General features: G+C 35.2%; 1 long non-coding RNA gene across 3 annotated transcripts in view; it reads left to right on the top strand.

The window, feature by feature from the left end:
• The window catches only part of LOC307194016, a 572,538-nt gene that overhangs the window by 413,750 nt on the left and 135,713 nt on the right, over window positions 1–23,075 (top strand). For all 3 annotated transcript variants that reach the window (XR_013830481.1, XR_013830482.1, XR_013830483.1), the window contains one exon: window positions 21,427–21,523. This is a non-coding gene — a long non-coding RNA (uncharacterized lncRNA). The remainder of the gene's footprint in view (window positions 1–21,426; window positions 21,524–23,075) is intronic.

The raw sequence follows: 23,075 nt of genomic DNA, 5'->3' as shown, positions 1-23,075 counted from the left end.
TCTGTGTACATCTTTGTCCCTCTTTTCTCACAACATAACATAACCACAAAATACATTTCAAAAATATTCATAAGAATTCCTAATATTTCTTGACTCCTAATTCTTCACAACCTATTATACTTCCTCATTCTTTATTCACTCATTTAGCTAGTCACTTCTATTAATTACGTGCCGGCCATATGAAACAGATTAAGTATTTTGGTTTCATATGTAAAAATATATTTTTCTCTCCTAGGTCTGATACTCTTTGTATTGAAACCTATAAAATTCCCAACTTGTATGTTTCTCACCAGCCTAGCGTAGGCTTCAGAGAAGACTAAAATGATTCATAATTACCTAAAAGTAAAGTACACAGTATTTCAAAAGCGTTGGAACAGAATGGTGATTTTACTTTTTTTTTTCTTTTAACCCTGGCACAGATATTTAAAAACTGGCTGCATAGAATTCAGGATTGGTGATCCCACTTATAGCATTATGCAGATGTAAAAGCACAGAAAATGAAAAATAAAATTAACAAAGAAAGTGACAACTTATTCTTCTCTTGAGGAATGTTGTGCAAAGCACCAAGAATTATATCTTGATCCCCATATACTTAGAACCCATCAGTTTTTTAAAACAAAAAGGAAAGCAGAGATAATGGCTTTAGGATACTAAAAATCCTGCACCAGCACTTCTCTTTCCACATGAGCCAACATGTTCCACTGCTCTGTTTCAATCTATTTATCCTCCTTCTCATTTCCATTTATCCTAGTATCTTCTAAACATGGCTCATTCAAAATCCCCTTTCTAAATCTGGATTTAACTGTGGCTATTTCAGGGTATGATCCTTTTCCTGTATCCAACAGAGTCTTTTTCTAGTAGTTCTTAGTACAAAAAAGTATGCCCTCAGTCATGAGAGCCTCAGACCAAACAGAGTTCTTGGATTTGTGAGAAGATTAAGTAGCCTAGATAAAGTCAATAACAGAGATCTAAAACATCCCTGGCACATTTCTGATAAAATTTCCATTTAATTAACGTTCTATTTCTAAACTTAATTTTCAAAATAGATAATTTCAAAAGAAACAGTAAAAATAATTACAGTTGGGCCTTACTAACCCAAATAGTTAAAGCTTAATAGATTCATTAAGTCCATGTATACTTCAGACTATTATTTGGAACCTGAGAGTCAGGTCTCAAATGATAGTTAAAAGTCCAGCTAAAAACTCCTTTATTTAAGAATGTCAGAAATGTAGATATTATGTTTCTCTCTTTACTGATTGAATGAGGCAAGCACAGCCAAGGTACATTTCAGCATATCAGACGCCACCAATAGCATTCCAAGAAATATCCAGTTGCCATTAGCAAAATCACAAACATTTTCATAGAAAACATAGATAATTACACAAGAATAAATCTTTTAATTTTAATCACCTTAAACTTTCTCATTTCTATTTGAGTGCAAATATTATTATTTGCAAGATATAAATTTCAACAATGATTTTAGTGATAAAAAGCATTTTCTTCATTCAAATTAGCATCACCATTAAAGAATTCCTTTCACTCTGAGGTGTATATCTGATTAGACTCAATTTTAGATCTCAATTTTATCGATTAAAGTTCCTAACTTAAATAAGTCTGTCATGCTATTTAAAATGTATCAAAAATTATGTATATCCTAACCCACAATTTCTAAGAGCACAAATACATCTAATAGGTATTTTATTCTAACTTCAATACAACTCTTCAGCTCATAATTTTGTACGCTTTAGGTTAAACTTTGGCCAAATCTGGATAAGAAGCCTATTTATAAATTTACAAAAATATTTTCAACTCAGTAGACATATCTTCTCTTATCTAAATGGTATCTCAATTCCCAGTGTTTTATCCCATGTAAAAATACATCACAAAACAGTTTGAAGCTAACTAATTTTCTCTATTTCACCAGCCTGCTGGTTATCAACCTCAACTTCCATCTTGTGGCTAAAAGATTTATTACTGGTCCCTTCTCCAGAAATTGTGTGTGAGTGGACAGGAAGGAGTTGGTCTCTAGAGTCTGCTTTTTAGACAAAAATGAAAAGGAGCAGTATATTAAATACAAAATACAAAAATATAGAACTTAATCCATTAGGTTGAAATACTTTTAATACTAGAATTTGCTGTTCATATAATCTCATAGACTTTTTGCTTTATTGCTAATAAAGTCTCTTTGAAAGGCACAGCCACTTCACTCCTGTAGTCAAAACTGTTGAATTCATGCATGTAATTCCTAATTCTTGAAAAATTCTATTTTAGAGCATAAAACACATTATATAATAAGTCTAATATCAGTTTGGGAACACATGCACAATATTGCACACACTAATATCCTTCATGATTGGCATAATTAATAATAATACTTTTATTCAATTAATATTTATTGAATGTTTACTATGTGTCTCACATTTCCATGCCTTTAGCTCACCTAAGTAAAACCTATTTCCCCAATAAAATAATTGAAATTATTTACTGAAGGATGTATATATTTTTAAGTTAGTACGTAGTTTTTAAAGTCTCAAGAATATTTTTCTGACATCAACATGACTATTTCAGAGCAGCATTCACTTATAGAGACAAAACTCCCCACTTGAGAAACTTAATTCTCTCTTAGAAAGGTAAAAGAAGTAAACATGAAAATCCCATGAATATCCTGGTAATAGCATTCTTCTTATCTTTTAAGTTGTTTGCCAACTTAGTACAATCATCCTCATCTTATGTGTGCAAATGTGACTTTCTCAATTTAATTGCCACTGAAAACCTTAAATAAGTTCCAAATATGCATTTTAGTTTTGTTGTTTTATGTCTATATTCCCATTCTGATTGATGAGTGGTTCTCACTGGCAACTTCCAATGTAAGTCCTTTCTGCTGGCAGATGAAAAGCCTACAGTATTTTCTCACAAATTGTTCCCTGCAGTAAGAGGCCCATTTGTTTACATCTTAGTAGGTCTCTTATTTCTTCTTTGAAAAATCCTCAGCACACTCAGTATCTGTGAGTCTGTTTCTGCTTTGTTATACATGTTTGTTTGTTGTACTTTTTAGATGCCACATATAAGTGAAAACATATAGTATTTGATTTATCTGTCTGACTTCTTTTACTAAGCATAATACTCTCCAGGTCCATTCATATTGCCATAAATGGCAAAATTTCATTCTTTTTAATGGCTGACTAATATTCCATTGTATATATAAACCACATCTTCTTTATCTATTCATCTGTCAATAGACCCTTAGGTTGCTTCCATATACAGAGAACGAACTAATGGTTGCCACGGGAGAGAGGGGTTGAGGGAGGGTCAAAATGGGTGAAGGGAATTAAGGAGTACAAATTACTAGGTATGAAATAAAATAGTTATGACATATACATAAAATATATAACTAATAAGGGCCTACTGTATAGCGCAGGAAACTCTACTCAATACTCTGTAATAGCCTATATGGGAAAAGAATCTAAAAAAGAGTGGATATATGTATATACATATATAACAGATTAACTTTGCTGTACACCTAAACTAACACAACATTGTAAATCAACTAAACACCAATAAAAATAAAAAATAAGTAAATAAATAAATAAAATAAGTTACAAGGGTGTAATGTACAGCACAGGGAATGTAGTTAATATTTTATGATAACTTTGTATGGAGTACAATCTATAAAAATATCCAATTACTATGCTATACACCTAAACTAATATAACAAGTCAACTAAACTTCAATAATTAAAAAAAGAATTTAAAAAATCCTCAGTACATCTGAAACATATAATATTGTAAATCAACAATGATTTAATTTAAAAAATTAAATTAACCTCAGCACACTCAGAGAACTACAGTTGGAGTGGCCATTCCTTACCTAGTTCAGCCAACAGACAGCAAACATTTGTGTGCCTAACAATTGTCAGCAGTATGTAATCAGACCCTTCCTGCCCAACTTATTCTTAGAACCTTCCAATTATTAATTGTAATTTTTTTTACATACAAGCAGGTAGTTTCTCCCATTCTCATCTCCCCACACCCCAGGATATTCAGAGATGCCTATCACTCTCCAGCTCTTCTGCCTTTTAGGTCCATTTCCCACACCACTTACTGCCCCAAACTGCCAGGAGCAAAGCAGCTGGTAGACCCCTATCTACCTGTGTCATGCCACATACATGGTTTGCTCTTTACCACAATTTTATGGGGTAAGTACTATTACCATCCCGATTATACAGATAAGGAGTCATGTCAGAGATTTTGAAATCTTGCCAAAGTCATAAAGATAATGTGGTTGCGTCAGCTAAGGGCATATTCAGATTGTACTGATCTAGCACATTTTCAGCATGGTCAGTGTGTGAAGAACAGTTCCAAAACATTTACCTCACCCGTCCAGTACAAGCAATAGGATAGCCCATTAGCATTGGCTTAATTAGTATAAAACTTTTTTTTAACATCTTTATTAGGGTATAATTGCTTTACAATGGTGTGTTAGTTTCTGCTTTATAACAAACTGAATCAGTTATACATATACATATGTTCCCATATCTCTTCCCTCTTGCGTCTCCCTCCCTCCCACCCTCCCTATCCCACCCCTCCAGGCTGTCACAAAGCACCGAGCCAATATCCCTGTGCCATGCGGCTGCTTCCCACTAGCTATCTACCTTACGTTTGTTAGTGTATATATGTCCGTGCCTCTCTCTCGCCCTGTCACAGCTTACCCTTCCCCCTCCCCAAATCCTCGAGTCCGTTCTCCAGTAGGTCTGTGTCTTTATTCCTGTCTTACCCCTAGGTTCTTCATGACATTTTTTTTTCTTAAATTCCATATATATGTGTTAGCATACGGTATTTGTTTTTCTCTTTCTGACTTACTTCACTCTGTATGACAGACTGTAGGTCTATCCACCTCATTACAAATAGCTCAATTTCGTTTCTTTTTATGGCTGAGTAATATTCCATTGTATATATGTGCCACATCTTCTTTATCCATTCATCCGATGATGGGCACTTAGGTTGTTTCCATCTCCGGGCTATTGTAAATAGAGCTGCAATGAACATTTTGGTACATGACTCTTTTTGAAGTTTGGTTTTCTCAGGGTATATGCCCAGTAGTCAGAATGGCCATCATCAAAAAATCTAGAAACAATAAATGCTGGAGAGGGTGTGGAGAAAAGGGAACACTCTTGCACTGCTGGTGGGAATGTAAATTGGTTCAGCCACTATGGAGAACAGTATGGAGGTTCCTTAAAAAACTACAAATAGAACTACCATATGACCCAGTATATAAACTTTTAAAAATTCAGTTTTGTTCAGTTGGTAGAAATATTTAATTATCTATTTTCTATTCATGAAGAGCAAGAAGGAGTTTCTGTCAGTCTCATAAATGAAGAAAAACATGTTAATTTTTTAACGTTTCCTAGTTTTTAAAATGACTTTTATTCATAACCAGACTAATCAATTTTATAATCCAAACAATATTGACCATAAATTTGGCTATCTGTTAGTTTTAGACTCAAGATCACTCAAGTTTAGTTGTGCAAAATGTGGACTCCAACTCAGCATATTCTAGCTACTAGGATATTTGCTGGCTATTTTCTATGTAAGTGTTTTGACATCCATAGATTTCAGAGCTCCATAGGTCAGAAATTATATTTCCTATTTCTTATTTCCCATAGATTCTGCTATAGCATCCATGCACATAAACACTTATTAAATACTTATTATGGATGAATAAAAATATCAAGGTATGGCCAGGAAGAATAAGACAACACTGAAAATTTTCATGCCACCATTACTTCTACCACTTATTTATACATCGAGTTACTGCCCACAACTACCAGAGACTGCATCTTTGATTGTAGAAGTACTGTGTGGGTAATTTTATGTGTTGACTTGACTGGGCTAAGGGGTGGCCAGACGTCAGGTGAAATGTTATTGCTGGATATGTCTATGAGGCTGTTTCCAAAAGAGAAAAACACTGAATCAGTGGACTAAGTAAAGAAGATCACCCTTACCAATGTGGCTAGGCATTATCCAATCCTTTGAGGGCCTGAATGGAACAAAAAGGCTCCCAGCCTTTGTAGAGCCAACCTCCAAGCTGGATCCTGGGGCTCCAGGTGCCAGGCCAACTCTTGCAAACCCAGGCTTCTGGACTGGCACAACACCAGGCTGGCCCCAATGAACTTAGTCTCCAGGCACCCCCCAGTGGTCACCAGCACACAGTCAGCCCCGATAGACCCAGGATCCAAACCAGCCCACACAGACACATGTCCAGGATCCATCACTGCAGACTTAAGTGCCAGGACCACCTCAGTGATCTCAGGCTCCATGTCCACCACTGTGAACCCAAACACCAAGCTTTCCCACCTACTGATCCAGGCACCGGAACTGACTGCTAGAGGACTCTGGCAGGAAGCCCAGCCCACCCAATGGCAATGGCAGACAGTCCACTCAGAAACTGGTAAAGGGCTTTCCTTGCCAAAACCAGTCCGTAAAGACTAGAAGAGGTACCTCAAATGAACAGGCACTCATGCAAGACCACAAGGATCATGAGTAATGGATACCACCAAAGGAAATCAAGAAATCTACAATGACTGACCCTAAAACATGGAGATCTATGCACTGTCTGACTACAGATTTATCATACAGCCTGGTGACTATAGTTAACCATAATATATTGTATACTTAAAAGTTGCTGAGAGTAGATCTTAAATGTTCTCACATTGCACACCTTAAACTTACACAATGTTATTTCTCAATAAAACTGGGGGACAGGGAAGAACAAAAAGGTGGAGGAAGGACAAATTTGCTCCCTCTCCTTGAGCTGGGACATCCATCTCTCCTGCCTTCAGATATTGGGCCTAATTCTCAGGCCTTCAGGTTTGAACTAGAATTACATCACCAGTTTTCCTGGGTTTCCAGGTGGCAGAAGGCAGATATTGGTAATTCTTAGCCTTCATAATCATGTGAGCCAATCCCTGGTGATAAATCTCTTTCTATATATCTATTTATGTATTCTGTTAGTTTTATTTCTCTAGAGAACCCTGACTAATACAGATTTTTGGCACTCAGAGTGGTACTAGATGAACAGAATTTTAGGATTAAGCTCAGAGATTCAAAGAGGCTATTTCCTACTTTTTCATTTTCCTTCCTATCATTCAACAATATGCACACATACACAAATCACTTGAATTTTTGAGTTATACTGAACTCCGTTTTTATATTGTACAGAGAATATTTTGCTGAATTAAAATATAAACATTTATCTTCTGGCAGTGACATAATTTCTCTTTCAAGTACTAGGTGACTTATCATTTACAATTACTCCAAGCCTTTAACTACAAAGTCATTCTTCATCTGGGAATTGTATACAATGCTCTTTTGATGGCGATTAAGCAAGAGACTTTCTATTAAAATCCATATTATCTTACATCAATGCTGCTTAAAGAAAGGAGACATTATCAGTTTTATGGGCTTCAACATATCCTATTTTCTGATTCAATTGATGGGATAAACATCAAATGGTATAGCTGCAGTCTGAAATGGATGAATACAAGTTTAGATCATGAAACATATTCACCTTTATGTGGAGGAGTAGTACTGCATCAAAATCATCACAAATTTTCAGTGGCATATAATGATAAGTATTTAATTATTTCACTGTTGGGCATAAGCTGATCTTGGTTACATTCAGCTGAGGAAGGCTTTGCTGTAAGCCATGGATCTCTCTGAGCATGGCTATTCTCCTCACTGAGATTTAGTGTCATGTCTCCTCTATGTGTTTATTCTAAGTTCAAGCTTGAGGAAACAGTAGCTACCAGGGGAAGCTCTTCTTTTGGTAGGGGCAGAGATGCAAAGGAACAAGTGGAAATACACACGGTCTCTTAAGGTAATTAGCACTTGTCACTTCTCTTGTATTGGCCAATACAAAACACATGTTTGAACCTAAAGTCAAGCAGTAGAAAAATATACTCTGCCCCATTTCCTGGAAGGAAATACAAAGTCACATGGCAAAGGATATGAGAAAGAAGAGTGAAAAGTTAGGACCAGTTATTCAAATTATCACATACAGAGAAACATCGTATAATGGGGATTCTTATACATTACCACAGAAATGGAATTTCAGAATTATTGTGCTTGACTGAATTTTAAAATTTAAATTGCTGCCCAAAGTTACAATAGGCCTGATATCACATACCGGTTATTCAGGCTGCATTTTATGAAAAGAAGTTTGACAATAAATCTATATGCTGAAGTTCTATGGGAATAGACACATTTATTTTTATCAATCTAAAGGGAAGCTATCAAAGGTGCAGAGATCCTAAGAGTTAGGCAAGTAAACAGTGGTAATATGCTTAAACATATGGCTACATTTATGTTTATAAATTTCTATAAAAATATATTCCTTTGAGCTCCTTCCTATCATCCAAATATCCAAACTGCTTTAATATGAAATATTGAATATATTTATCTACATTTAATTGCAGAATGTCCAGAAATACAGGTTCCTTCAATATGATTCAAACAAAATCATCCACTTCTTGAAATTATACAATGATGACACCTGAACACTCATCACACAAAACCCTAGTATTATGGCCTCACATCATGCTATATGAGACTGAAACTTTTACAGCCTATTGAAACTTATTTATTTAGGCATTTTGAAAATTTTTTAAAAAGTAGCAAAGGAGAAACATTTGCTCTTCTATTTGTATTATTTTAAATAGACGATGCAAGTAGCTCACTAGAAATGTATACATAAGGCACTCAAAATACCCATTTATCATATTCTCTGGGCCTTTATTTCTAACACCAGAATCATGTAATTTATAGTGGTTTCTTGACTATTGTATCTGAATCTGAGATGAAAAAATTTAGCTGAAGTGCTTTTTATCACCTGTGATCAGGATCACCAAGGGGTTAGAATCTCCAGAAGAGAAAGTTTGAATCATTTTACCAAGAAAAGAACAGCATTGAGCTGAGATGCTGAGGACAAATGGAACATGGAAGGGATATTGTAGGAAGGAAGCTGTAAATAAGACCCATAGCATTCTTATGCATTGAAAAAAGGAGATATTTTATCCTTATTTTCTTTCTTGTTCTCTCTCACTCCTGTGTATGTTCATGTGTTTGTGTGTGTGTGTGTGTACTTAATATTAACCAATTACCCTTCCTTTCTCCCCATTTCTATTTTGTATAAGGGGTTGGTAGTTAATGTTAAAGTGTAACATAGTTTACAGAATATCAAAGTGAAATAATGACTAAACTTGAAAAGAAATAAACGCACCTAGCTATTGAAAGACTAATAATAATAAAAAAAAAACTAATAATACTTAGAGACTTTCAGTATTGCAGAACAGTAAGCAGATTTTCACTTGTACATAATTAGATATATTATGCGGGGAACAGACATGATTTTGTATTTCTTCTTTGGTTTGTACTTTTAAGTATGAGTCGAAGACCTATTAAAACTTACATGCGGATTCAGTAGACTAGGTGTAGATCCTGAGATCCTCATTTCTAACATCAGTACCATAGACAATACCAAGGCTCTTGGTCCATGGACAACACTTTGAGCAGCAAGCCTTTAAAAGCTACTTTCTTAGAAGAGTATTTAATAAAAAAGCAACGAAAAAATACATCTTGGGCTTCCCTGGTGGCACAGTGGTTGAGAGTCCGCCTGCCGATACAGGGGACGCGGGTTCGTGCCCCGGTCCGGGAAGATCCCACGTGCCGCGGAGCGGCTGGGCCCGTGAGCCATGGCTGCTGAGACTGTGCGTCCGGAGCCTGTGCTCCGCAACGGGAGAGGACACAACAGTGAGAGGCACGCGTACCGCAAACAAAACAAAATAAAACAAAAACATCTTAAAACAATTTATGTGTAGGGAAAATTTTTTTTAATCCATTTTGACCCCTCCCTTCTTTAATTTTTCAATTTCATAAATACAATTCAATGTTTTTTTTTCTATACAGAGTTCAATATAAGTTTTTTCCCAAATAGTTTTGTAATGATCCCTTAGAGTATATAAAGTTAAGAAAAATAGAAAAACTGATAGAAATCTTTATAAACAGGCATAAGCTTGGTCAAATTTGTGTTGATAATTACAAATAAATATAAATGTGTGTTTATTAGAATAACATTTGAATTAGTTGATAATAACCCCTCAAAATGATACTGCACATTTTTATTTATTTATTTTGAATTATATTTTATTTTATTTTTTATACAGCAGCTTCTTATTAATCTATTTTACACATATTATTGTATGTATGTCAATCACAATCTCCCAATTCACCCCGCCACCACCCCCCTGCTTACCTCCCTTGGTGTCCATACATTTGTTCTCTACATCTCTGTCTCTATTTCTGCCTTGCAAACCGGTTCATCTGTACCATTTTTCTAGATGCCACATATAGGCATTAATATGCGATATTTGTTTTTCTCTTTCTGACTTACTTCGCTCTGTATGACAGTCTCTAGGTCCATCCATGTCTCTATAAATGACCCAATTTTGTTCCCTTGGATGGCTGAAAATATTTCATTGTATAGATGTACCACATCTTCTTTATCCATTCATCTGTTGATGGGCATTTAGGTTACTTCCATGACCTGGCTATTGTAAATTGTGCTGCAATGAACATTGGGGTGCATGTGTGTTTTTGAATTATGGTTTTCTCTGGGTATATGCCCAGTAGTGGGATTGCTGAGTCATATGGTAATTCTATTTTTAGTTTTTTATGGAACCTCCATACTGTTCTCCATAGTGGCTGTATCAATTTACATTCCCACCAACAGTGCAACCCTTTTCTCCACACTCTTTCCAGCATTTGTTGTTTGTAGATTTTCTGATAATGCCCATTCTAACTGGTGTGAGGTGATACCTCATTATAATTTTGATTTGTATTTCTCTAATAATTAGTGGTTAAGCAGCTTTGTGCCTCTTGGCAATCTGTATGTCTTCTATGGAGAGATGTCTATTTAGGTCTTCTGCCCATTTTTGGGTTGGGTTGTTTGTTTTTTAATATTGAGCTGCATGAGCTGTTTATATATTTTGGAGATTAATCCTTTGTCCAATGATTCACTTGCAAATATTTTCTCCCATTCTGAGGGTTGTCTTTTTGTCTTGTTTAAGTTTTCCTTTGCTGTGCAAAAGCTTTTAAGTTCATTAGGCCCCAGTTGTTTATTTTTGTTTTTGTTTCCATTACTCTAGGAGGTGAATCAAAAAATATCTTGCTGTGATTTATGTCACAGAGTGTTCTTCCTATGTTTTCCTCTAAGAGTTTTATAGTGTCTGGTCTTACATTTTGGTCTCTAATCCATTTTAAGTTTATTTTTGTGTATGGTGTTAGGGAGTGTTCAAATTTCATTCTTTTACATGTAACAGTCCAGTTTTCCCAGCACCACTTATTGAAGAGAGTGTCTTTTCTCCATTGTATATCCTTGCCTCCTTTGTCATAGATCAGTTGACCATAGGAGAGTGGGTTTATCTCTGGACTTTCTATCCTGTTCCACTTATCTATATCTCTGTTTTTGTGCCTGTACCATATTGTCTTGATTACTGTAGCTTTGTAGTATAGTCTGAAGTCAGGGAGTCTGATTCCTCCAGTTCCACTTTTTTCCCTCAAGACTGCTTTGGCTATTCAGGGTCTTTTGTGTCTCCATACAAATTTTAAGATTTTTTATTTTAGTTCTGTAAAAAATGCCATTGGTAATTTGATAGGGATTGCATTGAATCTGAAGATTGCTTTGGGTAGTATAATCATTTTCACAATATTGACTCTTCCAGTCCAAGAACATGATATATCTCGCCATATGTTGGTATCATCTTTAATTTATTTCATCAGTGAATTTATTTCATACAGTCTTTTGTCTAGCTAGGTAGATATATTCCTAGGTATTTTATTCTTTTTGTTGCAATGGTAAATGGAAGTGTTTCCTTAATTTCTCTTTCAGATTTTTCATCATTGGTGTATAGGAATGAAAGTGATTTCTGTGCATTAATTTTGTATCCTGCAACTTTACCAAATTCATTGATTAGCTCCAGTAGTTTTCTGGTGGCATCTTTAGGATTCTCTATGTATACTATCATGTCATCTGCAAACAGTGACAGTTTTACTTCTTTTCCAATTTGTATTTCTTTTTCTTCTCTGACTTCTGTGGCTAAAACTTCCGAAACTATGTTGAAAAATAGTGGTGAGAGTGGGCAACCTTGTCTTGTTCCTGATCTTAGAGGAAACGGTTTCAGTTTTTCACCATTGAGAATGATGTTGACTGTGGGTTTTTCATATATGGTCTTTATTATATTGAGGTAGGTTCCCTCTATGCCTACTTTCTGCAGGGTTTTTATCTTAAATGAGTGTTGAATTTTGTCAAAAGCATTTTCTGCATCTATTGAGATGATCATATGGTTTTTATTCTTCAATTTGTTAATATGCTATATCACATTGATTGATTTTCATATACAGAAGAATCCTTGCATCCCTGGGAAAAATTCCACTTGATCATGGTGTATGATCCTTTTAATGTGTTGTTGGATTATTTTTGCTAGTATTTTGTTGAGAATTTTTGCATATATATTCATCAGTGATATTGGTCTGTAAGTTTCTTTTTGTAGTGTCTTTGGTTTTGGTATCAGGGTGATGGTGGCCTCGTAGAATGAGTTTGTGAGTGTTCCTTCCTCTGCTATATATTTGGAAGAGTTTGAGAAGGATACGTGTTAGCTCTTCTCTAAATGTTTGATAGAATTCACCTGTGAAGCCATCTGGTCCTGGACTTTAGTTTGTTGGAAGATTTTTAATCACAGTTTCAATTTCAGTGCTTGTGATTGGTCTGTTCATATTTTCTATTTCTTCCTGGTTCAGTCTTGGAAGGTTATACCTTTCTAAGAATTTGTCCATTTCCTCTAGGTTGTCCATTTTATTGGCATATAGCTGCTTGTAGTAGTCGCTTATGATGCTTTGTATTTCTGTAGTGTCTGTTGTAACTTCTCCTTTTTCATTTCTAATTTTATTGATCTGAGTCCTCTCCCTCTTTTTCTTGATGAGTCTGTTTAAAGGTTTATCAATTTTGTTTATCTTCTCAAAGAACCAGCTTTTAGTTTTATTGATCTTTGCTATTGTTTTGTTTCTATTTCATTTATTTCTGCTCTGATCTTTATGATTTCTTTCCTTTTGCCAACTTTGGATTTTCTCTGTTCTTCTTTCTCTAGTTCCTTTATGTGTAAGGTTAGATTGTTTATTTGAGGTTTTTCTTGTTTCTTGAGGCAGAATTGTATTGCTATAAATGTCCCTCTTAGAACTACTTTGTTGCCTCCCATAGCTTTTGGATCATGGTATTTTGTTGTCATTTGTATCTAAGTATTTTTTTACTTCCTCTTTGATTTCTTCAGTGATCTCTTGGTTACTTAGTAGTGTATTGTTTAGTCTCCATGTGTTTGTGTTTATTACGTTTTTTCCCTGTAATTTATTTCTAATCTTATAGCATTGTGGTAGGAAAATATGCTTGATATGATTTCAGTTTTCTTAAATTTACTGAAGCTTGATTTGTGACCCAAGATGTGATCTATCCTGGAGAATGTTCTGTGTGCACTTGAGAAGAAAGTGTCATCTGCTGTTTTTGGATGGAATGTCCTTAAATATCAATTAAATCTATCTGGTCTCTTCTGTCATTTAAAGCTTATATTTCCTTATTAATTTTCTGTCTGGATGATTTGTGCATTGGTGTAAGTGAGGTGTTAAAATCCCCCACTGTTATTGTGTTACTGTCATTTTCCTCTTTTATAGCTGTTAGCATTTGCCTTATGTAATGAAGTGCTCCTATGTTGGGTGCATATATATTTATAATTGTTATATCTTCTTCTTGGATTGATCCCTTCATCGTTACATAGTGTCCTTCCTTGTCTCTTGTAACATTCTTTATTTTAAAGTCTATTTTATCTGATATGAGTATTGCTACTCCAGCTTTCTTTTGATTTCCATTTGCATGGAATGTCTTTTTCCATCCCCTCACTTTCAGTCTGTATGTGTCCCTAGGTCTGAAGTTGGTCTCTTGTAGACAGCATATATATGGGTCTTGTTTTTGTATCCATTCAGTGAGCCTCTATCTTTTTGCTGGAGCATTTAATCCACTGACATTTAAGGTAATTATCGATATGTGTGTTCCTATACCATTTTCTTAACTGTTTTGGGTTTGTTTTTGTAGGTCCTTTTCTTCTCTTGTGTTTCCCACTTAGAGAAGTTCCTTTAGCATTTGTTGTAGAGCTGGTTTAGTGGTGCTGAATTCTCTTAGCTTTTGCTTGTCTGTAAAGCTTTTTTTTTTTTTTTATTTTTTTAAATTTATTTTTGGCTGCATTGGTTCTTTGTTGCTGCGTGTGGGCTTTCTCTAGTTGGGGAGAGCAGGGGTTACTTTTCGCTGCGGTGCACAGACTTCTCATTGCGGTGGCTTCTCTTTGTTGTGGAGCATGGGCTCTAGGCGCGCAGGCTTCAGTAGTTGTGGCACACGGACTTAGCTGCTCCACAGCATGTGGGATCTTCCCAGACCAGTGATCGAACCAGGAATCAAACCTGTGTCCCCTGCATTGGCAGGCAGATTCTTAACCACTGTGCCAACAGGGAAGCCCATGTCTGTAAAGCCTTTGATTTCTCTGTCGAATCTGAATGAGATCCTTGCCAGCTAGAGTAATCTTGGTTGTAGGTTCTTCCCTTTCATCACATTAAATATATCATGCCACTCCCTTCTGGCTTATAGAGTTTCTGCTGAGAAATCATCTGTTAACCTTATGGGAGTTCTCTTGTATATTATTTGTCATTTTGCCCTTGTTGCTTTTAATAATTTTTCTTTGTCTTTAATTTTTGTCAGTTTGATTACTATGTTTCTCAGCGTGTTTCTCCTTGGGTTTATCCTGCCTGGGACTCTCTGCACTTCCTGGACTTGAGTGACTATTTCCTTTCCCATGCTCGGGAAGTTTTCGACTATAATCTCTTCACATATTTTCTAGGGTCCTTTCTCTCTCTCATCTCCTTCTGGGACCCCTGTAATGCGAATGTTGGTGTATTTAATGTTGTCCCAGAGGTCTCTTAGGCTGTCTTCATTTCTTTTCATTCTTTTTTCTCTATTCTGTTCCATGGCAGTGAATTCCACCATTCTGTCTTCCAGGTCACTTATCTCTTCTGCCTCAGTTATTCTGCTATTGATTCCTTCTAGTGTATTTTTCATTTCAGTTATTGTATTGTTCATCTCCGTTTGTTTGTTCTTTCTTTCTTCTAGGTCTTCGTTAAACATTTATTGTATCTTCTTAATCTTTGCCTCCATTCTTATTCCAAGGTCCTGGATCATCTTCACTATCATTATTCTGAATTCTTTTTCTGGAAGGTTGCCTATCTTCACTTCATTTAATTGTTTTTCTGGGGTTTTATCTTGTTCCTTCATCTGGTACATAGTCCTCTGCCTTTTCATTTTGTCTGTCTTTCTGTGAATGTGGCTGCAGGCTGCAGGATTGTAGTTCTTCTTGCTTCTGCTGTCTGCCCACTGGTGGATGAATATACCGCACATTTTAAAATCACTGGTGAGCTGTAGACTGTAAGGGTAAATACAAATTAAATAGAAAAAAGTTAATAATCCCTGCAAAAGGGAAAGAGAGCCCCCAAACATGTACACCTTTTTTTTTAGAGCATTTACTTTAGAAAATTTGTAATTGTGAATCCTTTCTCTGCCCCCTTTGAAATGAATATAAATGTGTTTAAAGGTGAAATAAGCCTCTTGCCAGTTTTACAACCCAGGAATATTTCCTGAGGATCTGGAAACCATCACTTTGAAGTGTAATCACTCAAGGAAGAGAGCACTCCCATCTCACACTTTCCTGGTGCAATGGGATCCCAATTTCTGCTGGTACTGACTGCAAGTGGCACACCTACCTCTGATCATAAAGATGTTTCTTTTTCTTTTTCTTTTTCTTTTTTAAACAAAAGCAGTTAGCAAACACACGTGGCTGCTCCAATTGACAAGTGATCTTAGGATGAACTATGTATGGCAAAAGGTGATGTCAAGTCCCTTACTTGAAGACTAGTGATTGTTTATTTTGAGAATATGTATGTAATGGGGTATATTTGCTTGACCATGTAAGAGGTGAGATTTTTTTCTGCCTTTGCAATCTCTTTAGAGAATTGCCTGTGAAGTTTATTGCATCCTGCTTTAATGTTTATTCAATAATAAATTTTTTTATATATTCTACTTTTGTGGATAGGTTTTCTGGATTTGGAGGAGTTTTTTTTTTTAACCATATATCCCCAGTAATACTTGAAGGAGGCAATACAAGGTAGGCTGTCTAGTGTCACTGTCTGGGACTTCTCCCCAGTTTAACTCCAGTGTTAAACTCCATGGGGTGAGGTTGGAATATAAGGAGGGCTACTTTTCTCTACAATAAAAAAGCTGAATTGAGCAGAACAAACACAGACCAAACACCTACTTTGCTTGCCTTTCATCTGAAAACCCAAACCTAAAATCATAAAATTTTTGCTCTCTAGTGACGGAAAAAGCCAATCCTAAATATGTCAGCAACAATAAAAAGAAAGTATGCAAAAGTCAGCAGATTTGAATTTCTTGCGCTTAGCCTGTCTTAGGTCATATAGAGTAAGAAGAACGTTCAGAGAATGATTCCAAGATTTTCTTAATTTGTTGAAGTGAGAGAAAAAGGTAACTGTATTTTTAAGGTCCTTTGAAATTTTCCTCCATCCACCTCTGGAATTAGATTATTCCAAACCAACATTATAAATGGAGTTGGGAGGTGGAAGAATGGAGAGAAGGAAGAATGGAAGTCTTGCTAGGATAATAAAAATAGAACAAAATGAGATAGTTATCAAAGAAAACGAGATATATGGAAGTCAGGCAGTATAGGAAGCACAAACAGGCATAGGAAAAGGAATATGGCATCCACATAGCTGCAGAAATTGGAAAGGAAAGCAGGGTATGCAAGTGCCAGGAAGCCCCTGATTTGAAGTATCTATTAATTATACCAGTGAAAACTCCCCAGAAGATGTTCAGTTTCAAATGAATTATTCATATTGTTAAACAATATGGCTTTTTTCTCTGCCTGGAAATATCTCTCCTTCATATTGTGCTTGTTCAGTGCTAAGGTATCACCTTCTGTTTGGTCTTTGCTTGCCTCATCACCATTATTGCATACACCACACTACATTTTTAAAAAAATTAATAGACTATTTGGAACTATATTCAGTATCTTGTAATAACCTATAGTGAAAAAGAATCTGAAAAAAGAGTATCCATATATACTCTTTTTCAGAGTGTATATATATATATATATATATATGTATATATATGGATCTGAATCACTGCTGTACACCTGAAACATTATAAATCAACTATACTTCAATTTAAAATTTTTTTAATTAACAGACTAGCTTTTAGAGCAATTTTCCGTTTACAGAAAAATTGAGCAGAAAATATTGAGTTCCGGTACACCCCCCTCCTCCTGTACACAGTTTCTCCTGTCATTCATATCTTGCTTTATTTGCCATTTTTATTATACTTCCCTAATTGTTCATTAACTCTTTAGTGCAAAAATTATAACTAATTCAGCGCTAAGCAAAGATATTCAATAAATGTCACTTCAAAAACTAGACAGAACGTAAACGGGGTAGTAGAATCATGTATAACTTATTTTCAGTATAGTTTTTTATATCAGGGACCATTCTAAGAAGATGATGAAAGCCATAAACTCTCTTTAGAAAAAAAACATGCTAATACATGTGTATATACATCCAACTTTGAACATACTGGTTAAAAATAGCAGGATCTCCCAATGTCAGCACTATTGACATCTTCTGTTGCGAGGGGCTGTCTGCTGCATTGAAGAATGTTTAGCAGCATTCTCAGCCTCTATTTACTAGATTCCAGGAGCATTTCCCTCCCCTATAATGACAATAAAAATGTCTCCAGACGTTGCCAAATGTCTCCTGTGTGGCAAAATTGCCCCTGCTTGAGAATTTCAAAAGAAAATTTCTCCAGACCACAACTAGGAAAGTCTGCATTAATATGAAAACTGATTACAAAATAATGCTAATTGGGGGTCCATTTTGAAAAAGTGTAACTGAGAAAGGAGAGAAAGAGATGACAAAAGGATAAAATGATTATGCATAAGAAGGAATTGATCAAACACAGTAGACACTGGGTAAATGTCGAGCATACATTTATTGTGGGTTTTCTAACACACGTAAAACAGGTAATTATTCAGAGAAGTTTTTAGTTGCTAATCTGGTATATGAATATGATATTTGTTGTTTCCAGCCTTTTATTTAATTTACAAATGAATTTCAAGTGTATATTTTTAAATTATTCCTTGAGAAAATGCAATAAGACTTATTAAATTAGTAACAAAAATTACCTATAAAACCAGAAACACAACTCACAAAGCTGTTTACTGGTTACCCAGTCATTGATCCACATTACTAAGTCCATCTAGAATACATAAATATGCAAACCAACCTTGAGCAGGCACCCTTATTTGTAGGGCACTTGGAGCTACAAGGAAGTCCTGTAAAGTGAAAGGAGGGCATGATCTTTGTTTTCAAAGAAACAATTGTCCACTGGTATTTTCAGGAACAGAGTTTAAAGTTTAGTTCTGGATCAATTTACTTTCTAAGCAAAAACTGTGAGGCAAAAAACTCCTTAGTCTCATGAGCTCCCTTATATTAAGGTTAAAAGGTCTTGGTTAGACTCAAGGATAGTTTACTTCAGATGTAAGAAAAGGTGAGTCATAACATCTCTGTGAAGACAGTCTGACCAAATCATGCACTAAACATCTTCATGTGATAGCTAGGACTGCAAACACTGGAAGCAAGTGAGCTTAGGTTGGAATCTTGTGCCTGTCCCTTGTAAATTACGTGGAATTAGAAAAATCAAATAAACTTTCAGTCCCAGTTTTCTAATAGTATAATAGAGATCATAGACGTTTAATGAGACCACGTACTGGGAACATAGCTATACTCAACTATATTAGTTATCAGTAAAGAAACTAATATATATTGAAAAACTACAATGTGCAGAAATTTTGCTAGGACTGATAAATGTTACAGTAATTAATTTTCTTTATATAAGTAATATAAATAATGTTAGTTTTACTATTGAAGAAACTTAATTCTCTGTAAAAATAAGATACATAACACTTCTATGTTTTCAGTGAATGATAGACCCTGACAGACATGTCAATTTTACAGACCTCTTAATACATTATTACGAGACTAATTAGATACTGTTTCAGTCTTAAATATAAAATTTATGAATGGTAAAGGTGACTTTGAGCTAGTCTAACAAATCTGGATATTTCTATGTATTTATCATATTTTCACTTTTATTAGTGAAGAAATTCCCCAAAAGTTCCCTCCCTTGTGTCCTATGTTTTTGCTTGTTTGTTTCCTTGAGGCCAAAGATCTGTGTTTTATCTGTGTATACCCCAGTGTGTCCTGCACAATGCCCTTATCTGATTGATCTCTGAGAGTGGAGTTTAAATGAGGTAAATTAAATTGAATTGCTTTAAACCGAAAGCTCCTTTCAGCGCTGCTTATTCCTGTAGATTCCTGGAGTTCACTAGAGCTGAAATGCTTCAGACAGCTGTTTTTCATTACTGTATATTAAGTCACTGTGAGGTTGGCATGAAGAAATGAAAATGTCTTGACACAAAGAGTTAATGCGATTACAAGGACTTACACTATTAGAACAAAACGTCTATCTAAGGTATCTGGCTCAGTTCCAGAGCATTTGGTCTCAGACTCTGCTACCTTCTTTGTATGAATAATTATGATTTTTAATTGAAGTGTATATCAACGTTTATGTACTGGTTTGGCCGCTGACGTGTCAGATGTGTAGTAACTCTTCAAATGAACCTGAATTGTAACTCTAACCCCATAAATTAAATTCCAAGATTACTTTTTAAAAACTTCTCTTGGCTGCCACCTTGTGCTGATTTTTCAAAGTAGCAAAATTCAATCTTGAAGAAAGAAGTACAGGTTTCCAACCTTGTTGAGGCTGGTAATTTACATATGAATAACAGATAATTTTGTGATGAGGTTAATAAAGATCTAAAAATAGCATCTCTTATCTTAAAATAGCATTTATGATAAATCTGTCTTTTTTCCCATTATTTCTACAAGTAGTGTGACACAATAAACTTGGGAAAAAAATAGGAAAAATATTACCTCAATCCCTACAAAATATATGTGATATCGTGACATTAATTTAAAACTTTCTCTTTTACACTGGTTACTTTCTGAAAACTTTAAAATTAGATTTGGCTGCTGAACAAATATTAATGTAATAAGAAATTGCATGTATTATAAGACAACTTACACCTTACCATCAATTTTTAAAAGTATGCAGTTATAATGAACTATATAGTATATGGTTAGTTTATTAGCTAATTTGATAACTATTCAAATAGAAATTACTAGTGGTTAAATAACATGATTTATTAGAGTATATGCAATGTGTATGTTCATATTTTTTTCTTGTCTTGATGACCATGGGTCATCTGCTCTCTGGGAATACATCTAATATGTTCCAAAACTAAGTTAATTACTTGTCTAAGCAAAGGCTGTGAGTTTTCTCAGAAGAAATGAGATCATTCGATTGGGACTTATCATTAAAAGAGCAAGATAGGGCTTCCCTGGTGGCGCAGTGGTTAAAAATCTGCCTGCCAGTGCAGGGGACACGGGTTCAAGCCCTGGTCCGGGAAGATCCCACATGCCGTGGAGCAACTAGGCCCGTGAGCCACAACTACTGAGCCTGCGCGTCTGGAGCCTGTGCTCCACAATGAGAGGCCGCGATAGTGAGAGGCCCGCGCACCGCGATGAAGAGTGGCCCCCGCTTGCCACAACTAGAGAAAGCCCTCGCACAGAAACGAAGACCCAACACAGCCAAAAATAAATAAATAAATAAATTTTTTAAAAAAGAGCAAGATAATTGCTACAATCTAATAATAAAGAGTGAAAAGGGAACATGGGTTAACCACAATGCCATCAATCATACTGATGGAAGGAGGTTAACTAATGATTGTTAAAGCTTCAAATTCACAAACCATGTGAACTATTTGAAGGTAAAGTTAGATAGTATTGGGTCTTAAGAACTCTGCTTTTTTTTTTTTAATGCATTAACCATATTCACATACTGCCAAGATTGCCAGCGTGAGAGTTGTTGGTTTCATAGGACAAATTCATAAATCCTGCCTCAAATCTGTTTTCATACCTGAAGATGGCTAAATTCAACTGAAGTCTGAGTGGGGCACTACTCTGATGTAGTGGGGAACTCAATCTTCATCACCCTCAGTTAGGGAAACCTGGACAGAGTAACTTTCATTTCTTATTGTTCAGGAAGTAACCCTTGTTGAGATTCAAACTCAGCAGAAATTATAATTGTTTTATCTTTCAGCGAGGAAACAACTTGATATAATGCAGACCTCTCACTGCAAAAATTAATTTAAGAGCAAAAATTCCTAAGGAGACAGCATCAAAAAGAGCAGCCTCAGGTAATCTTTTTTCCAGTCCAATTCTATTTCAACAACTCCTTGATGTCTATGTTCTTATGGACACTCACAGGTATTCATATTTATTATGAATTCTAGGAATTATATTTTGTACCTACTACCATATAGGATAGTTTTTCATTATGCTATTTTAAAAATCATTTGCCGTGGTATGTTCTTTCTTCTAAGAAAGCAGTGGAAAAAGAATGCAAGACACCATCATTTGAATTATTATTGTTTTTTAATTTATTGAACATGTGCCTTTCAATTAGGTCTGGTCCAACTTTCTCAAGGTTTATGCTTTAATGACTTTATGAAATCTTTTCCATTACGCCTTTGAAGTGGTCCTGTTTTCTTAATGGAAGAAATGTATTTAAATTGTCTGAGAGCCAAGTTTTCTCTCCTTGCTTGCTGCCCTAGGATATGTGAGACTAGAAACTCTATCAAAAATATTCTTAATTTACTTGCTAGCATTCGCTTTCTTGGTAGGAATCATTTTGATTAGGAGGGAAAGTGCTTTTTCATTGTCTTCTTTCACTGGCAAATAATACATTGCATTTGTGTCTTTACTGAGCCTAGAGCCTTTAGATTCATTATCCAATTAATTCTCCTAACATTGCTATAAAGTAAGAATGGGGAATATTTCCCAATCTACATGTAGGGAGATTAAATGTCTTATATTATGTCACCAAGCCTGTAAAAAAGCAGAGTTAAGAAAACTGCTTTAGGCTTGCCTTCATTACAATATTGGGTCATTATTTCTCATATTGCAAGAATCTCTGCTGAGATAGCTGGAACTAGGAGTTGAGAACTAAGCAGGTTTTTTCGTATTTAATTGTAACAGTGTTCTCTAAAATGGCCTTTTGAAAGAATAATTGAGAATATAAATGCATTTATATTGGCAGAACATAGTACATGGTATTTTAGTGATTATGGAACGAAATCACTTTTGTTTTTCTAGTTATATAAGCTAGTTAACATCCATTAATAAATGAAAATTTTAATATTCACTAATAAGTGAAAGCATTTTTACTTTCTCCCTTTCATTTTTTATGGATAAACTACTTTAGGGACTTCCCTGGCGGTCCAGAATTTAGGACTCAGTGCTTTCACTGATAGCCCAGGGTTCTATCCCTGGTAGAGGAATTAATATCCTGCAAGCGTGGCCAGAAACACAAAGACAAACTACTTTAATCTGTCCTCTTTATCACATGAGGATTATGCAGGTCAATCTCATTTTTATTTGATTACTTTAATCATGTATTTTTGAGACTTTTTATATTCCTACAGAAGTAATTCAAGGAGTACCATTATTTTTATTATTTTTATTTTCAAATAAGATTTCATTCAATCTATAAAAAGACCAAAAATTCAAATATTAAATATCTTACATGTTTCTTGATTTCCCATCTTTCCTTGCTGCATAAGAAAACTAACAAAATTACTGTTTGCATGGTACGTTTGATCATACTTTGACTATAACCCAAAAATTGAAATGTCGGAAACTCCAGAAGCACAGAGTTCCTTGTGGGATTTCACGCCCAAGTCTTCAGGC

The sequence above is a fragment of the Stenella coeruleoalba genome, assembly GCF_951394435.1.
Source record: "Stenella coeruleoalba genome assembly, chromosome: 11".
Lineage (NCBI taxonomy): Eukaryota > Metazoa > Chordata > Mammalia > Artiodactyla > Delphinidae > Stenella > Stenella coeruleoalba.
This window is presented reverse-complemented; position numbering and strand designations above follow the sequence as displayed.